This window comes from Neophocaena asiaeorientalis, unplaced genomic scaffold (genome assembly GCF_003031525.2).
Source record: "Neophocaena asiaeorientalis asiaeorientalis breed wild unplaced genomic scaffold, Neophocaena_asiaeorientalis_V1.1 scaffold31, whole genome shotgun sequence".
Classification (NCBI taxonomy): Eukaryota; Metazoa; Chordata; class Mammalia; order Artiodactyla; family Phocoenidae; genus Neophocaena; species Neophocaena asiaeorientalis.
Window position 1 is genome coordinate 4,250,635 of NW_020175320.1, and position 17,906 is coordinate 4,268,540.

Below are 17,906 nucleotides of genomic sequence, written 5' to 3' on the forward strand. Positions count from 1 at the left end.
GAAAAAGAAATGTGCATTAAAATAATACCTACTTTGATTCTAAAACTGAACATCCCATTTTATAACTACTGCCCTAGTTGCCAGAACCCCTGAAACTGAACCATGATACCAGTATTCTATATACTAAATCAGCTTTTCCATATCTTTTTCTCCCACTTGTCTTGCTTTTACAAACATCAGCAAGCATAGCCCTTTGTTTTAATCCCCCTCTGATAGTGATAATGGGTGGTCATGAGTTTTAATAAGATAGAAGAATCCTCCTAATAGTCAGCTATTAAATCACAATGCCAGTAAACCTATTATAAAACACTTTACTAAGAAATATGGATACCTTCTCTTTGTACAAAGCATAATAGAGAATGTAAAGAAGCTTAAGTCTGGGAACCACCACCTGAAAGGCTTGAGATGTTTACTTATGGACAGTTAGATAAGAGTGAAAGACATCCATTCAGTCAAGTACAAATAGAAACTGAGAATGCAGCAAGAGTCACTGAGCAGGAGTTCTCTCTGGACAATCACCGTCAACTTTCATGCAATTAGAAGGGCTTCCAAAATGAGAAGATAAACAAGATAAATAAAGTCACATAGGATAGAAAGAAAGAGGCACATTTAGAATAAAGTTATATTTACAATATATTTGACTATTTCAGAACATTAAAGTGGGAAACTTTAGCAAGATATTTTAGGATTGGATTATAAAGGGGGAGGTCAATAGTGTCACAAGCAGAATGAAGATTAAGTCAGAAAAAGATAGAGTGCTTCAAGATGGCAGAGTAGAGGACATGTTCTCACTCCCTCTTGTGAGAGCACCGGAATCACAGCTAACTGCTGAACAATCATCAACAGGAAGATACTGGAACTCACCAGAAAAGATACCCCATATCCAAAGACAAATAAGAAGCTATAATGAGACAGTAGGAGGGGTGCAATCACGATAAAATCAAATCCCAAAACTGCTGGGTGGGTGACTCACAAACCAGAGAATACTTATACTACAGAAGTCCACCCACTGTTGTGAAGGTTCTGAGCCCCACATCAGGGGGGGTCCAGCAATGGAAGGAGGAATGCCTAGAGAATCAGACGTTGAAGGCTAGTGGGATTTGGCTGCAGGAGTTCCACAGGATGCGGGGAAACAGAGACTCCACTCTTGGAGGGCACAGACACAGTAATGTGTGCATCGGGATCGAGGGGAAGGAGCAGTGACCCCACAGGAGACTGAACCAGACCTATCTGCTAATGTTGGAGGGTCTCCTGCAGAGGCAGAGGGTGGCTGTGGCTCACCACGTGGACAAGGACACTGGCAACAGAAGTTCTGGGAAGTACTCCTTGGCGTGAGCCCTCACAGAGTCTGCCATTAGCCCCACCAAAGAGCCAGGTAGGCTCCAGTGCTGGGATGCCTCAGGCCAAACAACCAACAGGGAAGGAACTCAGCCCCACCAATCAGCAGATAAGCAGATTAAAGTTTTACTGAGCTCTGTCCACCAGAACAACACCCAGCTCTACCCACCACCAGTCCCTCCCATCAGGAAGCTTGCACAAGCCTCTTAGATAGCCTCATCCACCAGAGGGCAGACAGCAGAAGCAAGAAGAACTACAATCCTGCAGCCTGTGGAATGAAAACCACATTCACAGAAAGATAGACAAAATGAAAAGGCAGAGGACTACGTACCAGATGAAGAAACAAGATAAAACACTAGAAAAACAACTAAATGAAGTGGAGATAGGCAACCTTCCAGAAAAATAATACAGAATAATGATAGTGAAGATGATCGAGGACCTCGGAAAAAGAATGGAGGCAAAGATCCAGAATATGAAAGATATGTTTAACAAAGACCTAAAAAAATTAAAGAACACCTAGAAGAATTAAAGAAGAAACAAACAGAGATGAACAATACAGTGACTGAAATGAAAAATACACCAGAAGGAATCAATCGCAGAATAACTGAGGCAGAAGAACAGATAAGTGACCTGGAAGACAGAATGGTGGAATTCACTGCTGTGGAACAGAATAAAGAAAAACGAATGAAAAGAAATGAAGACAGCCTAAGAGACCTCTCAGACAACATTAAATTCACCAACATTCGCATGACAGAGGTCCCAGAAGAAGGAGAGAGAGAGAAAGGACCCGAGAAAATATTTGAAGAGATTATAGTCAAAAACTTCCCTAATGTGGGAAAGGAAATAGCCACCCAAGTCCAGGCAGGAGAAACCCAAGGAGAAACACACCGAGACACATAGGAATCAAACTGACAAAAATTAAAGACAAAGAAAAATTATTGAAAGCAGCAAGGGAAAAACGAAAAATAACATACAAGGGAATTCCCATAAGGTTAACAACTGATTTCTCACCAGAAACGCTACAAGCCAGAAAGGAGTGGCACAATATACTTAAAGTGATGAAAGGGAAGAACCTACAACCAAGATTACTGTACCTGGCAAGGATCTCATTCAGATTCGATGGAGAAATCAAAAGCTTTACAGATAAGCAAAAGCTAAGGGAATTCAGCACCACCAAACCAGCTTTACAACAAAAGCTAAAGGAACTTCTCTAAGTGGGAAACACAAGAGAAGAAAAGGACCTACAAAAACAAGCCAATAACAATTAAGAAAATGGTAATAGGAACATACAGATCGATAATTACCTTAAACAAAAATGGATTAAATGCCCCAACCAAAAGACACAGGTTCACTGAATGGATACAAAAACAAAAGCCATAGGTATGCTGTCTACAAGAGACCCCCTTCAGACCTAGGGATACATACAGACTGAAAGTGACGGGATGGAAAAAGATATTCCATGCAAATGGAAATCAAAAGAAACCTGGAGGAGCACTTCTCATATCAGATAAAGTAGACTTTAAAATAAAGAATGTTACAAGAGACAAGGAAGGACACTACATAATGATCAAGGGATCAAGCCAAGAAGAAGATATAACAATTATAAATATATATGCACCCAACAGAGGAACACGTCAATACATAAGGCAACTGCTAACAGCTATAAAAGAGGAAATCAACAGTAACACAATAATAGTGGGGGAGTTCGATACCTCACTTACACCAATGGACAGATCATCCAGACAGAAAATTAATAAGGAAACACAAGCTTTAAATGACACAATAGACCAGATAGATTTAACTGATATTTATTGTATATACCATCCAAAACCAGCAGATTACACTTTCTTCTCAAGTGCACATGGAACATTCTCCAGAACAGATTACATTTTAGGTCACAAATCAAGCCTCAGTAAATTTAAGAAAATTGAAATCATATCAAACATCTTTTATGGCCACAAGGCTATGAGATTAGACATCAATTACAGGGAAAAATTGTAAAAAAAAAAGAAAAAACACATGGAGACTAAACAATACATTACTAAATAACCAAGATATCAAAGAGGAAATCAAAAAACACCAGAGACAAATGACAACAAAAACACGATGATCCAAACCTTATGGGATGCAGCAAAAGCAGTTCTAAGAAGGAAGTTTATAGCAATAAAATCCTACCTCAAGAAACAAGAAAAATCTCAAATAAACAATCTAAACTTACACCTAAAGGAACTAGAGAAAGAAGAAAAAACAAAACCCAAAGTTAGGTGAAGGAAAGAAATCATAAAGATCAAAGCAGAAATAAATGAAACAGAAACAAAATATTAGCAAAGATCAATAAAACTAAAAGCTGGTTCTTTGAAAAGGTAAACAAAATTAAATTGATAAACCTTTAGCCAGACTCATCATGAAAAAGAGGGAGAAGATTCAAATCAATAAAATTACAAATGAAAATATACAATGGACACTTCAGAAATACAAGGCATCATAAGAGACTACTACAAGCAACTCTATGCCAATAAAATGGACAACATGGAAGAAATGAAGGTATAAGCTTCCAAGACTGAACCAGGAAGAAATAGAAAATATGAACAGACCAATCACAAGTAACGAAATTGAAACTGTGATTAAAAATCTTCCAACAAACAGAAGTCCAGCACCACATGGCTTCACAGGTGAATTCTATAAAACATTTAGAGAAGAGCTAACACACATCCTTATCAAACTCTTCCAAACAATTGCAGAGGAAGGAGCACTGCCAAACTCATTCTATGAGGCCACCATCACCCTGATACCAAAACCAGACAGAGATACTACAAAAAAAGAAAATTACAGACCAATATCACTGATGAATGAAGATACAAAAATCCTCATCAAATACTAGCATCAGAATCCAACAACACATTAAAAGGATCATACACCATGATCAAGTGGGATTGTCTCAGGAATGCGAGGATTCTTCAATATATGCGTATCAATCAATGTGATACACCATATTGAAGAATAAAAACCATATAATCATCTCAATAGATGCAGAAAAGCTTTTGGCAAAATTCAACACCCATTTATGATAAAAACTCTCCAGAAAGTGGGCATAGAGGGAACCTACTTCAACATAATAAAGGCCATATATGTCAAACCCACAGCAAACATCATTCTCAACGGTGAAAAACTGAAAGCATGTTCTCTAAGATTAGGAAAAAGACAAGGATGTCCACTCTCGCCACTATTATTCAACATAGTCTTGGAAGTCCTAGCCATGGCAATTAGAGAAGAGAAAGAAATAAAAGGAATAAAAATTGGAAAAGAAGTAAAACGTCACTGTTTGCAGATGACATGAGACTATACACAGATAATCCTAAAGATGCCACCAGGGCTTCCCTGGTGGCGCAGTGGTTAAGAATCTGCCTGCTAATGCACGGGACATGGGTTCGTGCCCTGGTCTGGGAGGATTCCACCTGCTGTGGAGTAACTAAGTCCATTCGCCGCAGCTGCTGAGCCTGCGTGCCACAACAACTGAAACCTGCACGCCTGGAGCCTGTGTTCCACAACAAGAGAAGCCACCGCAATGAGAAGCCTGCACACCACAACCAAGAATGGCCCCCACTCACCATAACTAGAGAAAGCGCACGGACAGCAATGAAAACCCAACACAGCCAAAAATATAAATAAATAAATAAATAAACATGCCACCAGAAAACTACTAGAGCTAATCAAATGAATTTGGTAAAGTTGCAGGATACAAAATTAATGCACAGAAATCTCTTGCATTCCTATACACTAACAATGAAACATCAGAAAGAGAAATTAAGGAAACAATCCCATTAGCCATTGCAACAAAAAGAATAAAATATCTAGGAATAAGTCTACCTAAGGAGGTAAAAGACCTGTACTTAGAAAACTATAAGACACTGATGAAAGAATTCAAAGATAACACAAACAGATGGAGAGATATACCATGTTCTTGGATTGGAAGAATCAATATTGTGAAAATGCCTATACTACCCAAAGCAATCTACAGGTTCAATGCAATCCCTATCAAACTACCAGTGAAAAGAGATGTGATACATATATACAGTGGAATATTACTCAGCCATAAAAAGGAAAGAAATTGTGTCATTTGTAGAATCGCAGATGGATCTGGAGACTGTCATACAGAGTGAAGTAAGTCAGAAAGAGAAAATCAAATATGATATATTAATGCATATATGTGGAATCTAGAAAAATAGTACAGATAAACCGGTTTGCAAGGCAGAAATAGAGACATAGATATAGAGAATAAATGTATGGACACCAAGGGGGGAAAGTGGCCGGAGAGGGGTTGGTAGTGGGATGAACTGGGAGATTGGGGTTGGCATATATACACTAATATGTGTAAAATAGATAACTAATAAGAATCTGCTGTATAAAAAATAAATAAAATAAAATTCAAAAGATCCAAATAATGAAAGAAAAACACCATTAGTTTGCCCATTTTTCTCCTTTCACTACTCTTTCCATTTTTTTTTTGTAGTTTAAATAAGATAGTTTATTTCTTACACAAATAATAGTCCAGAGATGGGCAGACAGTCCAGCCTGGCAAGACAGCTGAGCTTATAAACTCATATTTCCATTTATTATTGCCAGATCACTTTGCTTAAACCTGTAAGATTCCTAATGATCTCTACCTGGGAAAACAAAGATTATACAAAGCTCTAGCACCCTCATAATAGTACTTCTTATTCTGAGAAGGAACCTTTGCTTAAACCTGTAAAATTCCTAATGATCTCTACCTGGGAAAACAAAGATTATACAAAGCTCTAGCACCCTCATAATAGTACTTCTTATTCTGAGAAGGAACATGTATAGCCTATTTTTGATACTGTAGTTATAAAAAGACAATTTTTCTGTACTCTTGTGGTGACTGTGTATTTATCAAACCTATTTTTTCACTTCAGAAGTTTTCCTTTTCAGTAATTATGACATGAAACTCCAGACAGCTATCATCTGCTCATGAGTGAGCTGATTGCCTGGGGTGCCACCTTTGATAGGTTATCCATAGGTAGAAGCAGACAGCAGTCCTTCAGCTCAGCTTTCTACCATTATTCTGGAAAAACCTCCAATTCACCTCCCGGTTATGACAGCAATGGCACCTTTTGGAATATATTTGCATATGACTTGGTGATGGGCTTTGAGAGGTACATATGCATGCCCACAGCAAGATATGAGAGTTTACAAGAGAATTCCCTTTATCCTTAAATGTGGCATGTTCGACAAAGGTTCAATGTCAGGAAAAACCTAGAAGCATCAGTTTTGTACCTATCTTGTGGCTGGAGAAGCTAAGATGACGAGACTGTCATCTTGTCAGTTTTAGGAGTACAAAAGAAATTTCAACTAAGAGTCAAGCTAAAAGTGTCATTGTACAAGCACCCCTTAGACTTCATTTTCAAAGTGGATGTATTTTTGCCCTCTTGCCAAAATGCAATTACATGCACACTTGCACAGGCAAATACATGGGAATATTTTCATAAGAGTAATTTACAGTAAACAACAAGTGCAATTAGAAACTGAAAAGGTTTATCCTCCACACAGTTATGTGACTAATAGAACAGAAAATGGTATCATAGAGAATTTAGAGAAGAGAGGAAAGTGTTTTGCCAGCACCATCACTGCCAATCAGTGTCTTCATGACATCAAAGTATTTGGTTCCACTTATTCATTAACCCCAGTGGGGTCCCCAATAGTTTTTAGATCAGTGCACAGAACACCTTCAAAACACAAAGGAAAATAGAAAAGCAGAGAAGAGACATTTACAAAAATATGAAGTAGGTTTATATTTATAAACAGGATCTTCAGCTTCCAAGTTCAAAGATGTTCCTCCATAGTCCATGTCTGTCAAGAATTCTAATGCTCTCATGTAGACAATTCTCTGTCTCAGAGTAAAATTTACCCTAAGCAATCTGTGACAAATAGTTTGCTTGTTGACTAAATATCTTCTAGAAGAAGAATCCAGAAAAAAAAAAAAGAGCACTTGAATTCATTTCCTCTCATTGATTTTTCTGGGAAAATGGGAATGAGTAGATTTTTCAACCAACAGTCCTTCCCAATGGGCTAAAAATTTCAAATTTCATTCAGTGATAGTTATATTTGGTGTCATTCTCATCTATAATGTGGTGACAAATTGGTAACAAAAGAAAATGCTGTAACAAAACCAAGTGGAAAGTCAGTAAATTCCAACAGATTCACGATGGGACAATGAAAAAAAGTGGCAAATATTAATTAATGCAAATGCAAGGAAATACACAGTATACCTGTCTTTGCTTGAAGATTTAATATGCATACCTGGAGGAATTGCTAGGCTTATTACACTTATGTACATGTAAAAATTCACAAATGTTATTATAAAAGGTGAACTTTATCTCTGTGCATGACTGTGATTATTAAGTACACTTTGGTATGCAGTCATCATAGCTTCCCACTTTCTCAGTCCTAACTTTTCCAGCTTCAGCGTTAAAAATATTGTCTAAAGACCTAAGGTAAAGATGTGGGTGGGGAATGGATCTTGTTTGTAAAGGAGGGAGAAAATCAGCCTTGTATAATATGGGTATTTAGTGTCATTTCTCCACAGCTAAAAAAACCAAAAAATAAGTCACATAAGCTTTCTGTAAGGGCTATCGCCTCTAATTCAGAGTTCTGCTTTCTCTGCAGACTCTGTACTACTTCTGAATGTAACATGCAATTTATATATGCATCTGGAAGGAAATACATTAATCACAAGAAACAATATTTGGTTTAGTAATGGCAGTTAGAAATATGATTGCTGACCTAACAACATGAGTATCTTCAATATCATCCTGGAAAAAAAAAAAACTGTTCAAATTCTATGAGTCTTAAGTTGATTGGTAGCAAATGAAGGGTATTGAAAAATACAGGCAATTCAGAATTCATAAAAATGAATTACATTGAATCTGACAGGGAAATATATATATGTAGACATACAAAGATAAACAATGGTATAAGCTAAGCTAGACATTTAAAATATATGTTTTCAAACAGAACTTTCTATGAAGATTTAAAGAAGAAAGAAGACATTAGGTGCTGGAGAATTGCTTTGTATTTTCATGGGATGTCAAAAACTATGACAAGAGAAAGACTTCCCAGAATTAACAGTAATGAGTGCAAATAAACCTCCATATTCTTGATCATAAAACTTTTATATTAGTTCCAGAATAATGACAAATAAAAATGTATTTATATAATGCGTGGAGCAGGAAAGAAGAGTGCATGGCAGAGAGGACAGCTAACAAGGAAACCTAAAAAGCCTTTAGTCATAAATAAAATATAAATATATTTGTTTGCTCTGCATTCTAAATTTTAGGACAGAAATTTGTCTGAGTGTTAATGTCAATTATTAAAATGCAATAAATAAATAAATAGAGTAATGCTCTTTCTTAGCTGGCCTTTGTTTCTTTATTGCTGTTACCTAGGATTGAATTTCCCAACACATGTGATAAAATGTGTTGGTTTAGTGTGCATGCATCACAATTACCTGGTAGACTTGGTAACCCACAGGTTACTGAGCCCCACCCCCAAATTGTCTGATTCAGAAGGTTTTGGTGGGGCCCGAAAACTTTATTTCTAACAAGTTCCCATTTGGTGCTGATATTGCTGGTCTTTGAACCATGCTTTGAAGAAAACTACTGGTATAATGGAATATGTATTAACAAATAAAAGTTTTCATTTTGCTATGAATTGGGAACATTCGGTTAGGAACCTCAGGTAGGTTCGTTTCTTTTCTGCAGTATTCCTGAAAACATTTAATATAAAATGTATTTTATAAATATTGCCAAAGCAATACTGCAACAGGTGGCGTTAAACAGGCAGGGAAAACTATTCAAGACTATTGAAATAGGGGAGAGAGATTGAACTCCTCTCTACTGAAACAAAAGTTAGGAGTTTTGAAGCCCTGAGGTGAGCTAGTGAAAATGTACTAGATGACTTTATATGGAAGGGTGGTGACTGTGATCAGGGCATCTCTATTTGCTAGTGATACCTGCCCCAGAGATAGGAAGATGGGGACTTTATCTTTCTTTATGACTACATTTCACAGGAATGGCTCCCAGATGTTTGAGAGAGACCTTCCTGGTTTGTAAAACTGGTAAGAGACTGAGGGAAGATTTACATCTCAAAGGGACAGAGAAAGAACTTACAATTGCAAGGTTTCTATAGTAATTGTTCTAAGCAAAAGGGAACTGAAGACTCATAGAGCTTGACCAGTTTTTTTTTTTTGGATGATATTAAAGATAATCATGTTGTTAGGTCAGCAATCATATTTCTAACTGCCATTGTTCTAAGAAAAAGGGGACTAGATTCAGGAATAAACCTATCTAATGTGTAGTCAAGCTGAGGAAAACATTAAGGATATATTGGTCAAAATCCAAAATGAAAGTGTAATATGTTGTTTCCAAAATAATTTGTCTTGGAACTACTCTTTTGAAGGAGCACCTTCTGGTATTATTTCTCTGAAAAATATATACGAAACTTTGTTCTATGAGAAGGCTTCTGTCCAAGGCTAAAAAGTTCTCAACAAATGCCACTTAAGCTCTTTATGCTGTTAATTGCCAAACCAAACTAAATATTCCTCTGAGTAGCAATTGCTTAAGGGAATAAATGGCACAATAAAGTCTTGAAGCCTGGACATGGGAAACACATAAGGTAAAATCTGGTATTTATTTTTAGAATGATAACACATTAATTAACTTTGATGTGAATATGTTACATATATATGGCAGTAGAACTGCTTAGCATTTAGATGTATGTATGCAGCTACATACGTGCTGTCAAAAGTAAGTGCTGTGTCATATTCATATGCACAAATGCAACCTGGTCTTTATTCTTTCACATTCTTTGTCTTTCTTCCCGCTGTCTTATTTAAGATACAGACAAGTAGAGGTTTTATCTTTGAAACAATTTATTTTTTAATCTAGTCACAGTGTCCAAACATTATTCTAAGTTTATGATAAAATACTAGACATTTTTTTTTTTTTTTTTTGTCTGCACCATATGACGTGTGGGATTTAGTTCCCTGACCAGGGATCGAACGCAGACACTGGCAGTGAAAGTGCCAAGTCCTAACCACTGGACCACCAGGGAATTCCTGAAAAACTAGATAGCTTTTAAAAATTATATTTATCATTTCTTTCTTTCTTGACTTAAAAATATATGCTTTTATTGTTTGGATTCATTGTATAAGTCAGCAGTCCCCACCTTCCACCCTCCAATCTCCTTTGCTCACTCACAGAGAGAAACACGTTTCTAACTATTTTGGGAGGTATTTGCACTATATGTTTAAATTACACACTTATAATACAATGTATTTATTTTTCAGTTACATATGTTACCTACTGCCTTCCTAATCAGTAAAATGAGGGTTTAGCACTCTTATAAAGCTCCTTCCACCTTAAAGGTATTCTTCCAATGTAATCATATCAAAATTTGGGGGCAAATTGTATTATATATTTTCATTATTATGAAATACGTAATAATTCATAGTATTATTCACAATTGAGATACATACCATAATGATTACATTTCCTTTCTTATGCATCTCCCCGCCTTCCACCCCAGTTTAGTTAATGCCTCATTAGGTGCTTACCTATCCATCTTTTCCCTTAAAGATACTGAAAATAAAAAGGAATCTAAAACACCTTGCTATATGGTCAAACACTTCACGTGATTTTTCAGGGGCTGGGTTTTCTTGGAAATAGTTTTTCTGGACCATATCATCCTCCTTCTTCAATCTCCCTGTCAGCTATCTGGAGCCTTTTAACTATATAAAATAATTTATGTAGTTATTTTAACCCATCATGGAAAAAATCCTTAAAATAAAGATTTTTTAAAAAATATCTATGAGGAGAAAACCTTGAGGGGAGAGGGTTCCATTTTTGAAGCTCCATCCCAGAGAAAAAAGTTCCAGACAATAAAAATAAAATGCTCTCATATCACTTATTCTCTCATGACCTCTGCCCAACCTCATCATCCCCTGCTGATATATACAGCTGTTTTCCTAAAACACACACACACACACAACAACAACAAGAAACAACAATCATTCTCTTTTTTGAGATTTAAGGATTTCTTGGGAACAAGCTGCTTTATCATCCTACTTTTTCTCCTTTAATGTTATTTTGTAGGTTATCTTTTTCCAGCTTTTGAATATAAAAGAGAAAATTATTTAATCAAAGTGAAAACTTTTGCTGCCAATACTAATGAAACCAACACCAGAAACTGACTTCTAATTTTAATCCTCCAGTATATGTCAACTGTTATGGTAGTTGTTCTTAGATACATTTTCTCCCTCTCAGACCCTCAGCAAACCTGCGAGTCACAATTGTCTTGAACTTGACAAAATATGAGTTATGCAAACAAATACCCACACACATACAGAATATGTGTTTGAAACTTTCGAAAGCTCCTATGCATGAGTCCTCATCAACTAATTTATGCAGTTTCCAATAATCTCTTCCTTTGTATTTTCTTAAAACCTCCTTTTTTCCAGTAGTAGGAGATTTAACGTGGACTTAAGCTTCAAATAGGAAGACAGATTAAAATTGCCTTTATTCTTACATTTATTCTTCAGAGTGTATTTTAGTTAGAATAGTTCTCTTCCCTGATCTGAATCTTATTTCATGGTTCTCACCTCAGACTTATTTCCATGTTCTGCTATTTCTTCAAGCTTGGGGTGCCCTTCTTTCTTATCACTTATTTCTCGCTTATGTAGTGACTGTGACACATTTTCAAGAACAAAAGAAATGAATAAGTAGTTAAAAAATTATATTTTATGTTATCTAGCTTTCATTATATCTGCTTCTATATCTTTCCACCTACTAAGGGAAAAACAATCTGTGCTCTTTAGGATACATTATTATTAGCATAAAAATTAGACTAAAGTGGACGCAGTCACACTTATTCTCTTATTTTCTGTTACTTACAGATAGCAGAATACACCTTTTTGTATTAAACATGCTGTGCTTTCAAAACCCTTGATACCTCTGTATATAGTACATAAGTTATGACTTATTGAGAAGGTCAATTGTCTCTTTTGGAAAAAAAGACACAGGGTTACATCTCAGACCTGACAGATTTGCTACTTGTGATCTTTGATTTTTGCTGACTGGATATCTCTTTGATTTGAAACACACATAAAAAAGGCCTGCTATGCTCTTGGGCTCTCCAAAGTCTTTTACACAAAGAAATAGGAAGTGAAATGGAAGAACTGGAGAGGAGGAGAGTGCAAAAGAGATTGTACTTATATATGCTCAGTTATTTACCCTAAATCCTCTTCAGAGAAAGGGAGAAAAGGATCAGAACTCATCCATCAGACAAGTGCCTATGCTTGGAATTTAATACTCCACCTTTTGTGCTCTAAACTTTGAAGGTAGTCTTTGGATTCATTCACGAGGTACTTCTAGTCTACCTCCATAAATTGCTATCAGGAGTACAGAAAATAAAATTAGTCCTTATGATTAGCAAAGTATACCTAACCAGTTTCTTGTCAGTATTTTATAATAAGATAAATGTATTAAGTCTCAGAGTTGGGGTCCACCTGAGGCACTTGGCAAATAATGCAGTAGTTTATTTATTGAGTATTGTTATGGATTGAATGGTGTCCCCCCCCGCCAAATTCATATGTTGAAGTCCTAACCCCTAGTACCTGAGAATGTGACCTTATTTGGAAATAGGGTCATTGGAATGTAATTAGTTAAGATTAAGTAATACTGTAGTAGGGTTGGCCCCTAATCCAACATGACAGATATCCTTATAAAAAGGAGAAATGCGGACACAGATATGCACAGGGGACGAATGCCATATGAAGAGGAAGGCAGATATTGGGGGGAGGCAGTTAGAAATACGATTGCTGACCTAACAACATGAGTATCTTCAATATCATCCTGAAAAAAAAAAAACAAAAAAACTGTTCAAATTCTATGAGTCTTAAGTTGATTGGTAGCAAATGAAGGGTATTGAAAAATACAGGCAATTCAGAATTCATAAAAATGAATTACATTGAATCTGACAGGGAAATATATATATGTAGACATACAAAGATAAACAATGGTATAAGCTAAGCTAGACATTTAAAATATATGTTTTCAAACAGAACTTTCTATGAAGTTTTAAAGAAGAAAGAAGACATTAGGTGCTGGAGAAATGCAGTGATAATTCATATAAATCACTTGCACTAGTGTTCATGACACACATTGAGTCATGTTCATTTCATCAGGTCAGTGCCAGGTACATACCAAGCATTTAAATAAATATTTGTTGGATTAGATTTTTCTGGATTCATTATCTTGTTTTAGAGTGGTTAATAATATGATTTTAGACACCAAAATTAGTGGGGCATAAAGATCAGACAGTTTGTCCACTCAAGACATAGCACTTTGGTGGCCATACTTTCCACTTATACATGAACTTGTATAACATGTGAACTTGTATGACAAATCCAAGAGAAATACTGATTTTCAGTGAGGAAGGAAATCTGACATCACATTGGGCTATTACTGTGTATGCGTGTGCATGTGTGTTAGCCTGGGTCCTACTGGAAACAGATGGCACACTCAAACTGGAAAGTTTAGGGTCAATTTAATAAGGAGATGCTCTACAAAGGTGCGAGCAGCATTTGGGGAATAATGTGGCACCTGAAACGGCTACGAACCTACTTCTTAAGGGACAAAGAAAGGAAATAAATATTAGAATCTGTAGACAGGAGCCTTATTGAAGGAACATCCTGGCAGGAGCTGCGGCTTGGCAAAGAGGCATCAAGAAGAATAACTACCTTGACCTGTCTTGTCTTCTGATCTCATGCTAGTGCCTCTCAATGTTCAAACCTAGAAAGAAGCTTGAGGTAAAGGAAATCTATCGATGATATAATTCTATGCAGGCTATCCTCTCAGGGCAAAGAGTACAGTGAAGAATGGTGCAAATTGGATCTGATAGAGATTTTATATCATTGTTAAATTCTGCTACATCTAAAATTTTTCTCATGCTTCTTTTTTTCCCTCTCTCCCTCAATTTTTGTACATTTTCTTCTCATCTCACACTTATCATGAAAATGAAATGTTAGACTGAATATGGAATTTCCTTGTTTCCTGATCTTTCACCTACCTCATCAATTCCTTTTCTCTCTTATCCAGTTTAGGGAAGATGATGTGTCATTTCAATCAATTAATTTCACCATCAATACTTGAGGTTTTTCTTTCTACCCCATCAGTCCTACTCAACTCCAACCCACGTTTCTCCACTTATTACTCAGGTTGCTGAGATCTGCTGGAGAAAACCATACTGCCTTATGCACAAGTGCCATTACAAATTTGTGTTCTCCAAACTCAGTTAGGCACTTGATGCCTTCCTGAATACCTCCTTCATATCTTCATATCAGTTATAACACATCACACTTTTGTACCTCCACGTTCAACTTATCCTAATCTCATGGACCAGCGAGCCAGCTAAAAAGTATCCTGCTTTAAAATAATACATCACAGATCCCTGTTTTCATTTCAGCCTTTCCTTTGATTCTGTGTAAGTGGTTCAATATTATCTGAAGGCAAACTGGAAAATTTAAAGATGCATAATGTCAACCCATGAGTAACTGCCAAAAAAAAAAAACAGAAAAAAGGGCAAGGCATAGCTAATAACAGGATATGCAGCCAATGTGGTGGTTTGAGGGAGACTTAAAGCTCCAAATGCATATATTAGGAAAGAAGAATGATCTTAAAGTATTGTTTTTATCACGACTTAATAAAGGAGAAAAACCTGTGACTGAGGAGTCTGGCTCCATCCCCAAATCCTGTGTGGAATCCTTGGGCCCAACTATAGGCAATTACCAAGATTTGCCTCACAGGCCTCATGAGCGAAAGCTGCTTTCCCCTCACCAGATTTGGTGCACAACGTCACACTGCAATTTTCTGAAGAAAGTTGTAGTCAAGGACTCAGATTCCCCACCCCACTCATCTGCATCCTCATAGGCATATGGGCACTCCTAGCCCTGACCACCTATTTTGAGGCCTCCATCTCAGTGCCCATGGCTGAGGCACTCTACTTCAACTCAGTACCTTCCAACTCCTACCCCTTCTTTCTTTCCTTACCTTCAGCCCATGGTCCATGAAGAGACAAGAGCCTTTTGTTAAGTCTCTCCTCAGAGACAGCTACCCCTTTCTGCGCTCCATCCATCTGATCCTCTCCTGCCATTCTATGAAGAAAAACAAAATAGCAGGGAGCCAGAGCTTCCTTTAACCTCTTGCATTATTCACTGTCACAGTAAGTGAATAAAGGCTTGATTAGTACTTTCAGTCTTTCTGTCCAATTGACCACCTCAATACCTATTTTGTTGATAATTGTTGCAGAGAAAAGCACTTGAAAAATTTGGCAGTCATGCATGATAAAAACACTCAGCAAACTTAGATCAAAAGGGACTTTTTTTCCCACTCTGATAATAGACATCAATAAAAATACTACAGCTAGGGTGGGGGTCGGTGCGGAGATTCAGTCATGAAGTCGGGATTAGGGACTTCTCCCGCAGCGACGTGCCTGGCGAGCCTATTTGTGTTGTGGCGTCAGGCTTCCAGGTGACTTTACAGTGAGATGCTGCTCTCCATAGGGATGCTTATGCTGTCGGCCACACAAGTCTATACCATCTTGACTGTCCAGCTCTTTGCATTCCTAAACCTACTGCCTGTAGAAGTGGACATTTTAGCATACAATTTTGAAAACGCATCTCAGACGTTGATGACCTTCCAGCATGATTTGGTTATAGACTTCCAGCTGAAGGTTTAAAGGGTTTTTTGATTAACTCAAAACCAGAGAATGCCTGTGAACCCATAGTGCCTCCGCCACTAAGAGACAATTCATCTGGCCCTTTCATCGTGTTAATTAGAAGACTTGATTGTAATTTTGATGAAAAGGTTTTAAATGCACAGAGAGCAGGATACAAAGCAGCCATAGTTCACAATGTTGATTATGATGACCTCATTAACATGGGATCCAATGACAGTAAGTACAGATCACAAAATTTGTCCAGGATAGACATAAAGCTAGAAGAAACTGACTTCGTAAAGATCAACTTAAGAAACTCCCTATACATAAATTCAAAAAAGGAGATGAGTATGATGTATGCGCCATTGATTTGGATGAATATGAAGATGGAGACAAGCTCAGAATCCGTCCGTGTTCCCATGCTTATCATCGCAAGTGTGTAGATCCTTGGCTAACTAAAACCAAAAAAACCTGTCCAGTCTGCAAGCAAAAAGTTGTTCCTTCTCAAGGCGATTCAGACTCTGACACAGATAGTAGTCAAGAAGAAAATGAAGTGTCAGAACATATGCCTTTATTCAGACCTTTGGCTTCTGTCAGCACCCAGTCATTTGGGGCTTTGCCGGAATCCCGCTCATATCAGAACGTGACAGAATCTTCAGACTATGAGGAAGATGACAATGAAGATACTGACAGTAGTGATGCAGAAAATGAAATTAATGAACATAGTGTTGTGGTCCAACTGCAGCCTGATGGTGAACAGGATTACAACATAGCAAACACTGTTTGACCTTCAGAGGGTATTGGGTTATTTCCCTTTAAAATGTTTATTTAGGCATATAGTTATTTTGCTCCCTTCAGAGATTTCTGTGGAAATAACTTATTTTTTAGTATTCTACAGGTTAATCAGATTACTGAAACAGGCTTTTTTGACCTGGTATTTATCTGCAGGAGTGTACTTCATTTCACTAATAACTAATACAGACTGGTGCTGTAACTCAAGCATCAAATCAACTCTTCTTTTGGAATGAAATATAGCCAAAACATTAAAAAAAATTCCTCAGTATAGCTTACAATTAAGACCTAGATCACAATATGCAAATGTTTCATGTTTTTACACACAAGGTCAGTGCTGTGGTCACCTAGCATGAGCTAAGCCAACTCCCATCTCCATAAAGTTACCTAGAGTTGTTGAGCTGGAATACGGTTGTTCTGGTATTTCAGCCATCATTAGTGAGAGGCTACAAGGTAAGTTAGCATTTTTCTTCCGATCAGCACCACAGAGACTCAAAGCTGTCTTTTTCCTTTCTATTGCCAAGTAGTCTTATCCTGAGAGAAACAGTCTCTACTAGGCCAGATTGCAAAATTTTTTTTTTTAAGGTTTTTAATACTATAGTGTTATGTATGAACTTGACTTATTGGCTAATGTCTCTGGACTTTAGTTACTGAATTTCAGTATCCTTAAGGATTTTTTGTGTTATTGTGATCAAAGCAAAAAGAAAATGCTGTGTAGAAATACCAAACTTCAGTAATTGTTAATACTCACATTATATACCTCTTAAAAAAGAGCATCTTATGCTAATTAGTCCTGCTAAACTATGAACAAATTGTTCAAGTATTAGATTTGCAAATATTGCTTATGTTTAACAGAATTAATGATGTATTTAAACAATGTATTATGAAAAGCTAAATTATACATTATTGTAACTATGTAGAAAATATAGACTTATGTATAATCAAAATGTTAAGAATTTTTATATGGCCTTGTATGAAGGGAGTTT

At 36.8% G+C, this 17,906-nt stretch overlaps 1 pseudogene; it reads left to right on the forward strand.

Moving 5' to 3' along the window:
* Positions 1 to 15,957: 15,957 nt before the first annotated feature.
* LOC112413572 (E3 ubiquitin-protein ligase RNF13 pseudogene) lies at positions 15,958 to 16,915 on the forward strand (annotated as a pseudogene).
* The last annotated feature ends 991 nt before the right edge of the window (positions 16,916 to 17,906 follow it).